This window comes from Papaver somniferum, chromosome 2, assembly GCF_003573695.1.
Source record: "Papaver somniferum cultivar HN1 chromosome 2, ASM357369v1, whole genome shotgun sequence".
Classification (NCBI taxonomy): Eukaryota; Viridiplantae; Streptophyta; class Magnoliopsida; order Ranunculales; family Papaveraceae; genus Papaver; species Papaver somniferum.
In genome coordinates, this window is record NC_039359.1 from 15,218,363 (window position 1) to 15,232,361 (window position 13,999).

The following is a 13,999-nucleotide window of genomic DNA, read 5'->3' on the forward strand; positions in this document are numbered from 1 at the left end:
AACAAAATGAGAGCGGGTTATTAGGATTTTCGGTTTCCACCAATTAATTATGCAAATTCTACTGGTCATTAAAAATATATTCCATGCATTTTCAAATATTGTTTCTCCGCTGTAATTTTCTTCGCTTCATGAGTAGTGATTCTAAATCATTACCTATCAATCCTAAAGCATATCACGTCAAAGAACTTAACCAAAGCACGCCATATCAATTGAAAAGCATAAATAATCAAGAAAACCACATGAACAATAAAATACCAAGCCATATGAAGAAAAACTACTAGTCATTCAAATCATTATTGAGCATATAAATGTAGATTTTACGCAATTAAATTGGTTTCTACCTAAACCCTAACATGACTCTAGCTAGACATGGCTTTCTCAAAAGCCATAAACATATTAAAATCAAACTCTAACTAATGAAAAATGAAGAATCGAAAACAAAACTTCAAAACCCTTCTCTACTTACGGCCCTGTGGCCGGGTTCTCCTCTCAAATAGTCGACACCCCTTCTTATAACCTTCCCTTTTTTTTATTTCATTAATCAAAGAATCAAAATAAATTATTCTATGAAAATATCTTGCACGCAAGTTGATGTCGTCATCAGTATCTTTCCCCAAATAGTACTGCTACCTCGTTCTTCCAATGAAATAATAATCTCTCCTTATTTCTAAAATCTCCCAAATGAAGAAAGAGTTACTTTATTTACAAAACAATCCCACGTGTAAATATTCCTCAATTAATTTTTCACATGACAAATAAATTATCTTTCCCGGTGGAATATATTTGTAATAAAGTAAGAAAGATAAAATACTCCCATTTTCAGTTTGCATGTGCCAACCCCACTTTGATTTCAATTCATTTGCTGTGTTTGTGCCTCGCCTATGAAACAATTTTTTGCTGCTGGTATATATGGAGATACCAGGCCAGCTACATTTTGTCATTTTTTTCATTGTGGTTGCTGATATATGGAAATACCAGGCCAACCTCATTTCATCATTATGGTTGCTGATATATGGAATACCAGGCCAACCCCATTTTATAATTGTGGTTGCTGATACATGGAAATACCAGGCCAACCCGGCTGCTGATACATGGAAATACCAGGCCAACATAATAAGTGCTGCTGATATATAGAAATATCATGCCAGCATAATTGATCATTGTGGTTTCTGATACATGGAAATACCAGGCCAACCACATTTCATCATTGTGGTTGTTGATATACGGAAGTACCAGGCCAACCACATTTTTCCATTTTCGCCACAAGCACCATTAAGTCTCGCATTTTGTTGTTTATTCGCTGGATGATCGAATTCACTTGTACTTTCTACAAAAGCACTAAAATAGTATTAGTAACTAAAATATTGTATCATAGCTAATATAAATATGGGTATAAAATGTAGCATATACATGCTTATCAGCTTCCAACTAAACTCGTCAAGAATAATGATGAACGTAGCTAATGTAAAAAGCTTTCCAACACTTATTTCGGGAAAATATAAGCGAGTTAAACTCAGATCGAAATATGAAATGTGTATAATGTAAAAGTATATATAGCTATACGACTTAGTCTCAATAGGAGATAGAATAGAATAGAATTATGAGTGATAGATATGTTTTAATCTCCACATACCTTTTGTTGGTGAAGTTCCTCCAACCTCTCCTCAGTAGATCTTCGTCTTCAATCGATGAACGCCGTGAAGTATGGATCTCAACTACACATTCTATCCTAATCCGAGACATAGTTATAAAAAGAATAGAAATCAAGACTTATAGTTTTGATCACCTAAACTTGACAAACAAGCTTTAGATAGCAACACTTGCGAGTTCGACCGAGCAGTGCTCTAACAATATCCCCCTTTTTCAATTTTAGTGACAAAATTATCAATACATATGGATTAAAAAATAAATAAACTTTGTAGCTTCTCATCCAACATGCATGCTTGATTTCCTTGGTTCTTAAACATTCCTGGAATTCTTCGTCACTCCAAGTACTCCAGTGATTCTGAACGTATTCAACTCAACATCATTGTTGTTAAAGATCCGTAGCCATAAAAATAAGAAAAAAAATGTTCTCAATGATTGTTGTACAATGTCATGGTATTATTACACAACATCAAAGTTAAATTGTATCATAACTTTGACAATAATACTACGTGATATGTATCACCCCCCCTTGTCATAATGATCCGTAAACCATATGTATATTTTGTCAATAATTCTCAAACAGATTATTCATGACTAAAATAATTCTCCTCCTTTTTGTCAATATAAATTGGCAAAGGTATGAAAACTAGTAGGACCATAATGATATTATCAAACAGATTATTCATGACTAAAAGAGAGCATATCAACTTTGTTTCGATGATTTCACATAGTCGAAACTTAGTGTATTCATCAAGGAGTTTGTAAAGACACAAGATGACTCCTATAATATTCCACAACCGCACTCCCCACAAATATTTGGCAATTAAGCACAAGTTCAATTAAGAAATCTCCCCAATAAAATGTCATTCCCGAAAGAACAAAAAGAGCGACCTTACTTTTACGAGAAAAGAATGATTTCTTTGGACATTAACAAATCACATGAAACATGAATTTATATCCAGTAAACTCGAATAAATTAATCACAAGAGAACCTTAATGATTAATTTAATCGGAAGCGCTCAACATAAGAAAACTTATGGAGCCATACAATACTTTCACATAGAAGTGGATCATGGAAAGATAAATACTGCGGAATATTCAAAAGTTCATTCTATCTTTTATCAATATTTGCATAAAGACATAATAGGCTTAACTTTTGACATATATGAGATACTCATAGTTCACGGACATAAACACAGATATCCCATAATATTTTTGCAATATACAAAACCACAAAGATTAATACTTCAAAATCATCTTCCAAATAACTTAGAATTTAAATAAATAAATCTAAAACATTGCAAGATGAAAATCGTTGGCAATATATATATATATATGTAATCACAATATTTGCTATTCCAAACCCTAGTTATCCTTCTTAAAACACAAGAATAAATTCTCATAAGAAGTTTCCTAGACATAAAAATGAGAAATAAGAGTTCGAGAAATAAGTAATCATCCTCATCATCGGACTCCATCCAAGAGGCTTGAACCTTTTTCATTTCTTCCTTAATTTCGGGAAACTTTGTAGCAATTACACATAATTGTTCTTGCACACATTTCATCGGTTTTGACATGCATTACATGTTTAGCACAATAAATAAATCCACCCAATACACCAAGTGAAAAGCTTGGAAATGAATCATAGTCATGTGAAATAGGTAATGATGGAATCTCACAGAACTTCTTATCAGCCAAATTGAACACAACGACGTATTTATCCTCTGTAACCCAATGAAAAATTCCAGTTGCAAAAACACCATTAAGTTGACAAATATTATACAAACAAACGTCTAATTTGTTTTTTCCTAAGTTTCTCCATCCAATACCATTCCCAAGAGTGTATACCTCAACGACATGCTCAATATCAGGTTTTTTTTTTCCAATTCGATAATTCTAACAGCCTTGTACTCATTACTCGATGGAAGATAACCAAATCCACTAAGGACGCATTCAAAACGAAGTTTACCCTCAGGTAGAAGGATGTTCTTAACCTCTGGAAGGATAAAATATTCTTTTCTGACAGGATTACATATATATATATAGAATTTAGCATTCAATCCAATTACACAAATCAAGTCATAAGACGAACCATTAATACAATAACCCCGAAATAGAGGGCTTATGTTAACCTTAGTAGTAATTTTATTCAGGGTGTTTGCTCATCATCATTCATCTCAATGTACTCGAAAAAAATGAGTCGTTCAGGTATATTGGGTCCACGATAAGTCTTGAAAACCAAACACAACATACCCGGACGTGGAGATGAAGAAGATGCAATTGAGAGAAACACGGATGATACACCAGATTTCTCCAACGCTTGCATACTAGTTTACACTCCAACATTGATTCGGTGGGTGACCTGCTCAGTATCTCAGATATGATTTCTGTTGGAAGAATGCTAACTTTCCCATGAAAATTCTTGTTGAGAGGACCGAATCACAATAGAAGAAGAAGAAAAAAGATGAATCTAGGGTTCAGAGAAGCTGGAAATTGAAGCTCGAAAACGATTGAAATGAGATAAAAAAGGGTAAAGTGATGAAAAATACCCAAGGTGGTAGGATCACAAGAACCATCAAGGGAATCACATCTTTGTCTATTACAAGCATTCATCTTCATACATTTGAAGGTACAAGGACGAACAAGTTTGGGAGTTCCAATAGAGTTTCCAATGGGAGAAATGGAATGTGCACGACATATTTGCTCAATTAAGCATGAAAAGCCTAACTTATTGTTGGATGACATCATCGAGACCATTTGAAGAATGATAAATCCACAAATATCAATACCTTGAGCACCCGATTCAAGGAAATAGACTAACTCCGCAAATTCACGACTCTACCGAGAGTTATCAATTGTGGAGGGACAAATATTAGAAATGCCAAGTTTTTCGAAAAACATTAACGCAAGACTAGATCATGGGAAGGAAATTTCCCTTCAAACCAATCAACATTCTTGCAACAAAGACTATTAGAAATGGTTTCACATGATGGACTTTCTCCTCTTGGTTTAGGAAGGCGAAGGTTACCCAAAGGAATTTTGGTAATCTTTAAAATCAACTCTCTATCAACAAGAATCCTTTTTCTATTTATCATAGTCTTGAATTTTAAGTCATCAAGATTAACATCATGGATGTTATCAAAAAAGATTCTTTTGAGAGTGTCAAAAACTTCACCAAGACCACTAAAGATGTTAACAAGTTTATATTTCTCAAAACATACCAAATATTCTTTATGACCACTTTCCTCTACCAATTTCTTTTCTAGAATGAAACCACTAGAAGAAATATTTTCAAAGGTCTTACTACTAGAATCATTGATGAATCTAATTCTAATAGAATCTTGGTCACTTGGTACGTTCATACTCATAAGAGATGGAGAATTATGATTTTTTGACATCTTCTTAGAATTCTTATCATCATTATTGATTTTCCCCATGAACCCTAAAATTGAGAGTAATAAGAAGAAGAAAAAATTACTTGATATGCTCCTTGAAGATGATGACAAGCCTTTGTCCCTTTATGACCTCCAAAATGAGATGTAATGGTGTAAGTCTGTGAACCCTAAAAATGCCCTTATTCACGAACGCGGACAAAGAGATGATGAAGAAGAAGGGTACGCATAATGAAACCCTTAAAAATGGTAATGGGCTTAGACACGTACTGGTTCGGTAACTTAAAGGGAATATGACTCCCATTCCTAATCTCGAGCAAGGAGGTTTTCGCACTAAGGATAATTTAACAATGTGACGAATAAAGTAGTACAAAACTACATGACATCATTTAACCTCGGGTTGACTGAAAAATTCTGTTAAACGAGTTTTTCTTCAAGGAAAAATAAACTTGAAAAATAAAACTAACCTATAATACAAAGACACAAAACTAATCAGACCGTTACTTGCCCCATTTCAAGTTATATACAAATGTGGTGGAGCCAATCTCGTTACCAGCAGGCTAGATGGGCAGAGGGACCCTCATGCACCTTCTTCGGTCTATTTTTGTGAAATGTACCAGAAGTATAATCATAGTAATGATGATACTCAGGGTTAATTGAAATTTTTGAATCATTTTTCTTAGGATTAAAGGAAGGATTTTTTCGATAACTGGAACTTGCAACACCACAATAAAGATCTTTTATCGATTTTGACCGAGTTGTTTCCAAGACCCGAATGAACGTCATGAATGACAGAATCAGAATTTTTATCGGTACAAACTTTTTCATTAATCGAAATTGGTCGTTCCAGAGACTTAAAAACGTTTTCAAAAGCCATAAATAGATCTTTGTCAATCGATCCATCATGATAGTATTCCTCAAAAAGATTGATGAGAAATCTAGAGAGGTTCCAAATCCTTGAGATTTTGTTCACACGTTTCCTGCAACGAACCTTTTTAAAGGAATCTTGATTTTTTCCTTTAGATTGTTTTCCATCATCTAAGATTTCTAATGTCTTAGATGATGTGAGATTATTTTGAGAGACCAGAGGTCTTGATAAAAACAAACTCTGAACAATCTTTAAGGATTTCTGGTGTGCGTTACAGATGCACAAAAAAAGTTCCCAGAGAGATTTCCCATAGGAATAGTCCTTAGGATCAAACAAACACAAACTTATTAGGTTTATCGTGTTTGCCTGCTCTAATACCAATTAAAAAACGGGGGTCTAACAACCACACCCAATATTTCGTTCATCAATCTGTATGGACTAACTCCAATATAATTCCAAGAGAATCAACTAGACATTCATACTTGATCAAGGAAATATATCCAAGAGTTATATTTTAATTTCTCAATACAATCTGCAATCGAATAGATAGAGATCTGTGAGCCTGATTGATATGAGAAATAACTTGAACGGTACCAAAGACCAATGTTCAAGTGTCAATCAATTTCAATCAAAAACCAAAGGTTGGATTTACCAACTGATTGAACTACGCATAACCTGTGATATTTCAATTATATAAACAAATATAATGCGGAAAAGAAATATCACAGACACCATAAGTTTTGTTAACGAGGAAACCGCAAATGTAGAAAAACCCCGGGACCTAGTCTAGATTTGAACACCACATTGTATTAAGCCGTTACAGACACTAGCCTAATACAAGTTAACTTTGGACTGGAATGTAGTTGAGACCTAACCAAGTCTCACACCGATTAAGGTACAGTCGTGTTCCTTACGCCTCTGAATCCCATCAAGACTTTGCGCACTTGATTTACTTAGCTGATCTTACCCACAACTAAGAGTTGCTATGACCCAAAGTCGAAGACTTTATAAACAAATCTGTCTTCCACAGAAAAGTATATTCTGATAGATAAATCTGTCTCCCACAGAAATATCTATGAAGTTTTTGTTTCGTCTTTTGATAAATCAAGGTGAATAGGAACCAATTGATAATCCGGTCTTACATTCCAGAAGAACAACCTAAAAATATCATTCACCTCACAATAACTTAACTATATGGTAGTATAACAAGTTATTGTGGAATTACAAAGAATGACATGAAGAGTGATTACTTTTTATATCTTACCCATCGGAGATAAATCTAGAGCAAATCTTAGAGAAGATAATACTCAATACGATAGAACAAGTAAGATCAGAACACGCAACTACAGAAAACATAGTTTAGTATGGCTTTAGAATCCCAATGAAGTCTTTAAGTCGTTAACCTATAATGGTTTTCGGAAAAACCTAGGTTAAAGGAAAATCGACTCTAGTCGCAACTAGTATCACACAGGAGGTGTGGAGATTAGGTGTCCCAGTTGCTAGAGTTCTCCCTTATATAATCTTCAAATCAAGGTTTGATAACTTTGAAACAAAGCAATCAATATTCACCGTTAAATGAAAACCTGATTTAAGATTCAAGCTACGTTTGCTTAAAACCAAAGCAATATCTCTCCACTATTAGATGGTCTTAGCTTGTTACACACAAATGAAATATACCTTCATTTAGATATGGGTAACCGTACCTAAACGTTTATATTGAGTTGGCTCAATAACAATTAACCGAAGTTAGCTATATGAACACTTTTGTACTAACCACATTTACCTAACACTTCTATATGAAATGATAATCAAATGAATCTAATTGTGTTACTCATAGAGTTTTTCATTTTTTTGTTTTCTCATAAAAGTATATAAGACACAATTGAAACAAAATTGAATTTGATTCATGATTGTACAAAGTACTTATTCAATAATCAATTCATGAACATTATTAAGCCATGGTTTGCAAAGATTGCATTCCTTAATTTATTAATGTATTTGTTCATGAGTATGAAATCATATTTAACCGATTTTAGAACTTAAACCAACCCAGTTTTCAAACGGGTACGCAAAGTTCCGGACTTTGGTCACGTCCGACAGTTCGCAAACCGGTATGCATACTGTCGTCCCGGACCTAACTCAGGTGAAATCGTTCGCATACTGGTGTTTGAGGGTGAAAACAGTTTCTGCTGGTTTCGGTAATTTCGTGTGATGTGGGTAAGAAACAAATCTAAACCCTAAACAATGTACTGCAAGGGAGTACTTTAGATTCGAGAGATCAATCTGTACAAGTCCGGCCTAAACCAAGAAATGATCATTCCAGACTTGCTTCGGTCACAAAGTGGAGGAGAAAGGTTGGTTTTGGGGAGAGAAGCAAAGAGAGTGTTGAGACCAGAATAGTTGATTCTGGAAGAGTAGTTGTTTTGTGACTTGTATCAGAAAGTGGGAAGCTAACAGATGGGAAAGATAGCAAACGTTTTTCGAGTGTTGTATGCTCCTGACCAGAACTTGTTGTTCGCTGGAAATAGGTAATGCCTATTTATACAAGTCAAAGTGAAACGTACTCTGATCTCATTAAGAAATGGAAAACGAGTGAGTAAATGGGAGGAGGTGGTAACCGGTAACGCTTGGAATTGATGTTCCATAAAAGAAAGCGTTTCACCATTACTCCATGTATTTACTAACCGCCTCATCCTTATGACACTTTCTTATAACAAGCATAGTGTACGCCGCACGCTGTAAACCGGCAAACCAATACCCAATGAGCATCCCCTAGTTTGTGACATGTGTTGATGTCTCGAGTGTCTTCGTGGAAAACATGTAGCATGTTGTTGTTGTCTGGAAAGTTGAGCTTGGGAAACTTGTCGGCTCGGTGGTGACCTTCAACGGTCGAGATTTTGCATCGTAAGAGGAAGGTTGCCGTTGATTATTGCAACCTTTCGTTTGGTAGCCACTGGCATGAAAGTATGATCAATATGGCTTTAATATGGCCCAGTTTAGGCGCGGCCAAAAGTTAGGGTTTTGGCTTTGTTTAGGCGCGACCAAACTAGGGACAAAGTTTGTCATGTGTTAGATGGTAACCTTGGACGGCTAAGATCTACATCTTAGATGAAAAAGTGGTCGTTGATTGTTGCAGGCCTTCGTTTTGGTAGCCGCATAGGGAAGGCCGACATGGTATGGCGCGACAAGGTGGTTGGCATGCCATTGGCACATGTGGCATGGCATGCCTTGGCTCGGTTTGGCGTAGCCAAAACTAGGGTTTTGGGCCAAAGGTTACCATGCGTTGTTTGGCGACCTTGGACGGCTAGGATTTGCATCTAGGATGGAAGGGTGGTCGTCGATCGTCGCATGCCTTCATTTTGGTAGCCGCATGGGGAAGGCCGGCATGGTATGGCGCGGCAAGGTGGTTGGCATGCCATTGGCACATGTGGCATGGCATGCCTTGGCGCGGTTTGGCGTGGCCAAAACTAGGGTTTTGGGCAAAAGGTTACCATGCGTTGTTTGGAGACCTTGGAAGTCTAGGATTTGCATCCAGGACGGAAGGGTGGCCGTTGATCATCGCACGCCTTCGTTTTGGTAGCCGCATGGGGAAGGTCGGCATGGTATGGCGCGACAAGGTGGTTGGCATGCCATTGGCACATAAGGCATGGCATGCCTTGGCGCTGTTTGGCGTGGCCAAGACTAGGCCAAAGGTTACCATGCGTTGTTTGGCGACCTTGGACGGCTAGGATTTGCATCCAGGATGGAAGGGTGGTCGTTGATCGTCGCACGCCTTCGTTTTGGTAGCCGCATGGGAAGGCCGGCATGGAATGGCGCGGCGAGGTGGTTGGCATGCCATTGGCACATGTGGCATGGCATGCCTTGGCGCGGTTTGGCGTGGCCAAAACTAGAGTTTTGGGCCAAAGGTTACCATGCGTTGTTTGGCGACCTTGGACGGCTAGGATTTGCATCTAGGATGGAAGGGTGGCCTTTGATCGTCGCACGCCTTCGTTTTGGTATCCACATAGGGAAGGCCGGCATGGTATGGCGCGGCAAGGTGGTTGGCATGCCATTGGCACATGTGGCATGGCATGCCTTGGCGCAGTTTGGCGTGGACAAAACTAGGTTTTGGGCCAAAGGGTACCATGCATTGTTTGGAGACCTTGAACGGCTAGGATTTGCATCTAGGATGGAAGGGTGGTCGTTGATCGTCGCACGCCTTGTTTTGGTAGCGGCATAGGGAAGGCCGGCATGGTGGGGCCAAGGCCAATGGCGCATGGTGCGGCTAGCATGGTGGGGCCAAGGGTTTGGCATGCCATTCGCGCATGGTGCGGCTAGCATGGTTGGCATGCCTTGGCGCCGTAAACGTGGCTGGCATGGTTTGCCATTGGCACAGTGGTGAGGCCGGCATGGTTGGCATGCCTTGGCGCGGAGATGTGGCTGGCATGGTTTTCCATTGGCACAGTGGTGCGGCTGGCATGGTTGGGATGCCTTGGCGCGGAGATGTGGCAGGCATGGTTGGCATGCCTTGACGCGGAGATATGGTTGGCATGGTTTGCCATTGGCACAATGGTGCGGCTGGCATGGTTGGCATGCCTCGGTGCGGAGATGTGGCTGGCATGGTTTGCCATTGGCACAGTGGTGCGGCTGGCATGGTTGGCATGCATTGGCGCGGAGATGTGGCTGGCCTGGTTTTCCATTGGCACAGTGGTGCGGCTGGCACGGTTGGCATGCCTTGGCGCGGAGATGTGTCCGGCATGGTTTTCCATTGGCACAGTGGTGCGTCTAGCATGGTTGGCATGCCTTGGCTCAGTAGCATGAGAATTAGGGTTTGGCATCTATGATGTCGGTCAATGTTAAGGGTTCTGTCGTGGAACATGACACATAAAAAAAATGGTACCCTGGTAATTCTTACGTAGGCATGCTGATCGATTCAATAAATGTGCTAATGGTCAAAGTGACGTCATGTCAGTTGTACGATTTTATGATTTTAACCCTAAGCTAAAAACCACCATCAACAACTGGTATGCAAACTTGGTTTCCGGATCTGAATCATACTACGACAGTTTCCGTACTGGTGTGCATATTGTGCTATATCTAGACGATGGTTATTTGTTCTAAACACCTTCCATTTCAATCATTGAAACATCCTTAGAAGAAGACAATATCTGTCTCACACAAACTATTAGCTTATAAGTAATTTTCAAGAGATCGAATGATCAATATGAAACATTCCGAGTCTACATCAAATGACTGTCTCACACAAATCATGTAAGATATTTCAAGCAAATTTTCACATGATCATATTTTGACTCATTATTTAGTTTCCAACAAATAAATTGTTTCCAACTAAACTCGTAAGAATAATGATGAACGTATCTAAAGAAAAAAGCTTTCCAACACATATTTGGAGAAAGATATAAGCGAGTTAAACTCAGCTCGAAGTATCAAATGTGTATAATATGAAAGTCTATATAGCTATACGACTTAGTCTTAATATGAGATAAAATAGAATAGACTTATAAGTGATAGATAAGTTTTAGTCTCCACATACCTTTTGTTGATGAAGTTCCTCCAAGCTGTCCTTAGTATATCTTCGTCTTCAATCGATGAATGATGTGAAGTCTAAAGCTCAACTACACATTTCATCCTAATCCTAGGCATAGCTATAAGTAGACTAGAAATCAAGACTAATAATATCCGGACCAAGTTCTCATACCAGTTTGTGATCGATTTTACCTGAGTTAGGTCTGGGACTGCTGATTGCGTGCCCGTTTGCAAACGGCTGGACAAGACCAAGTCCGGATACTATAGTTTGGTACCAGTTTGCAAACTTAGTGGTTAAAGTTCTGAAATCATATTAAATATGTTTTCATACTCATGAACAAGTACATTAATAAATTAGGGAAGGCAATCTTTGCAAACCGTGACTTAATGTTCATGAATTGATTTCGGTATTAGTACTTTGTACGATTATGAATCAATCTGATTTTGTCTCAATTATTTCTTGTATACTTCTATGAGATATATAAAATTGAACAACTATATGAGTAACACAATTATATTCATTTGATTATCTTCCATGATTGATTGATTATCATATTTGATCTAGAAGTGTTTGATGAATGTGGTTAAGACAAAAGTGTGCATGTGGCTAACTTCGGTTAACTATTGTTGAGCCAACTCAATATACACGTTTAGGTATGGTTACCCATATCTAAATGAGGGAATATTTAAGTTGTGTGTTACAAGCTAAGACCATCTAACGGTGGAGAGATATTGCTTCGGTTTTAAGCAAACTTAGCTTGAATCTTAAATCAGGTTTTCATCTAACGGTGAATATTGAATGCTTTGTTTCTAAGCTAACATATCTTTGATTGTAAGCAAACCTTGATTTAAAATACTATATAGGGATAACTCTAGCACCTAGAAAACCTAATCCCGACACTTTCCCGTGTCCTAGTTGCGATTAGAGTCGATTCTCCTTTAAACTAGGTTTTTCCAAAACCATTATAAGTTAACGACTTGAAGGCTTCATTTGGGATTCGTGAAGCCAGACCCAACTATTTTCTCTGTAGTTGCGTGTTCTGATCTTACTTGTTCTACCGTATTGAGTACTATCTTTTCTAAGATTTGCTCGAGATTTGTCTCTGATAGGTGAGATATAAAAAGTAATCACAAAGCTCTTTGTCTCATTCTTTGTGATTCCACAATAACTTCTTCTACTACCATATAGTTAAGTTATTGTGAGGTGATTGATATTTCTAGGTTGTTTTTGGGGAATATAAGACCGGATTATCAATTGGTTCCTGTTCACCTTGATTTATCAAAAGACGGAACAAAAACTTCATAGGTACTTCTGTAGGAGACAGATTTATCTATCAGAATAGACTTATCTGTGGAAGACAGATTTGTTTATAAGTCTTCGACTTTGGGTCGTATCAATTCTTAGTTGTGGGTGAGATCATCTAAGGGAATCAAATGCGTAGAATCATGCTGGGATTCACAGGCGTAAGTAACGCGACTGTAACTTAATCAGTGTGAGACTTGTTTAGGGATCAACTACATTCCAGTCAGAAGTTAACTTTTAATAGGATAATGTCTATAGCGGCTTAATACAGTGTGGTGTTCAAAACTGGTCTAGGTCCCGGGGTTTTTCTGCATTTGCGGTTTCCTTGTTAAAAAAACTTATGGTGTCTATGTTATTTCTTTTCCGCGTTATATTTTCTATATAATTGAAATGTCACAGGTTGTGTTTAGTTCAATCAATTGGTAAATCCTACCTTTGGTTATTGGATAAAAATTGATTGACGCTTGGACATTGGTTTTTGATACCGTCCAAGTTATTCTCATACCAATCAGTTACGGATTCCATCATGTTGATTTGTGAAAGAGATATAACTCTTGGATATCTTTCCTTGATTGAGTCCGACTGTTTAGTTGATTCTCTTGTAACTATATTGGAGTTAGTCCATACAGATTGTCGAACGAAATATTGGGTGTGGTTGTTAGACCCCCGTTTTTTCAGTATGCATATATACTAGTATGCAAACCATTTTAGAAACGTGGTTACGGAACCGGGATTAGTATCCAAACCGGTACTCAAACTAAAACAGTTATGTGTTCCCGAACTCAGTGTAGTACCCAAACCGGTACATAAACTATAATAGTTCTGTGAACTTCGTAACAGGTGACAGTCTTAAGGTTTCCAAAATGGTACGCAAACCTAAAAAGTTTTGTTAACTTCGGAACTTGGTTTGGTTAAATGTTTACAAACTGGTACACGTACTATGACTGAACCAATTCACGAATGACAATGGTGTTAGAGCATTGCTCGGTCGAACTCGCAAGTGTTTCTATCTCAAGCTTGTTTGTCAAGTTTAGTTTCCAAAACTATAAGTCTCGATTTGTAGTCTACTTATAGCTAAGTCTCGGATTAGGATAGTAAGTGTAGTTAAGCTTTAGACTCCACGACGTTCATCGAATGAAGACGAATAACTACTCAAGGGAACTTGTGGAACTTCATCAACAAAAGGTATGTGGAGAATTGAACTTATCTATCACTCAAAAGTCTATCTACTCTATTTCCTATTTGATACAAAAGTTGTATTGC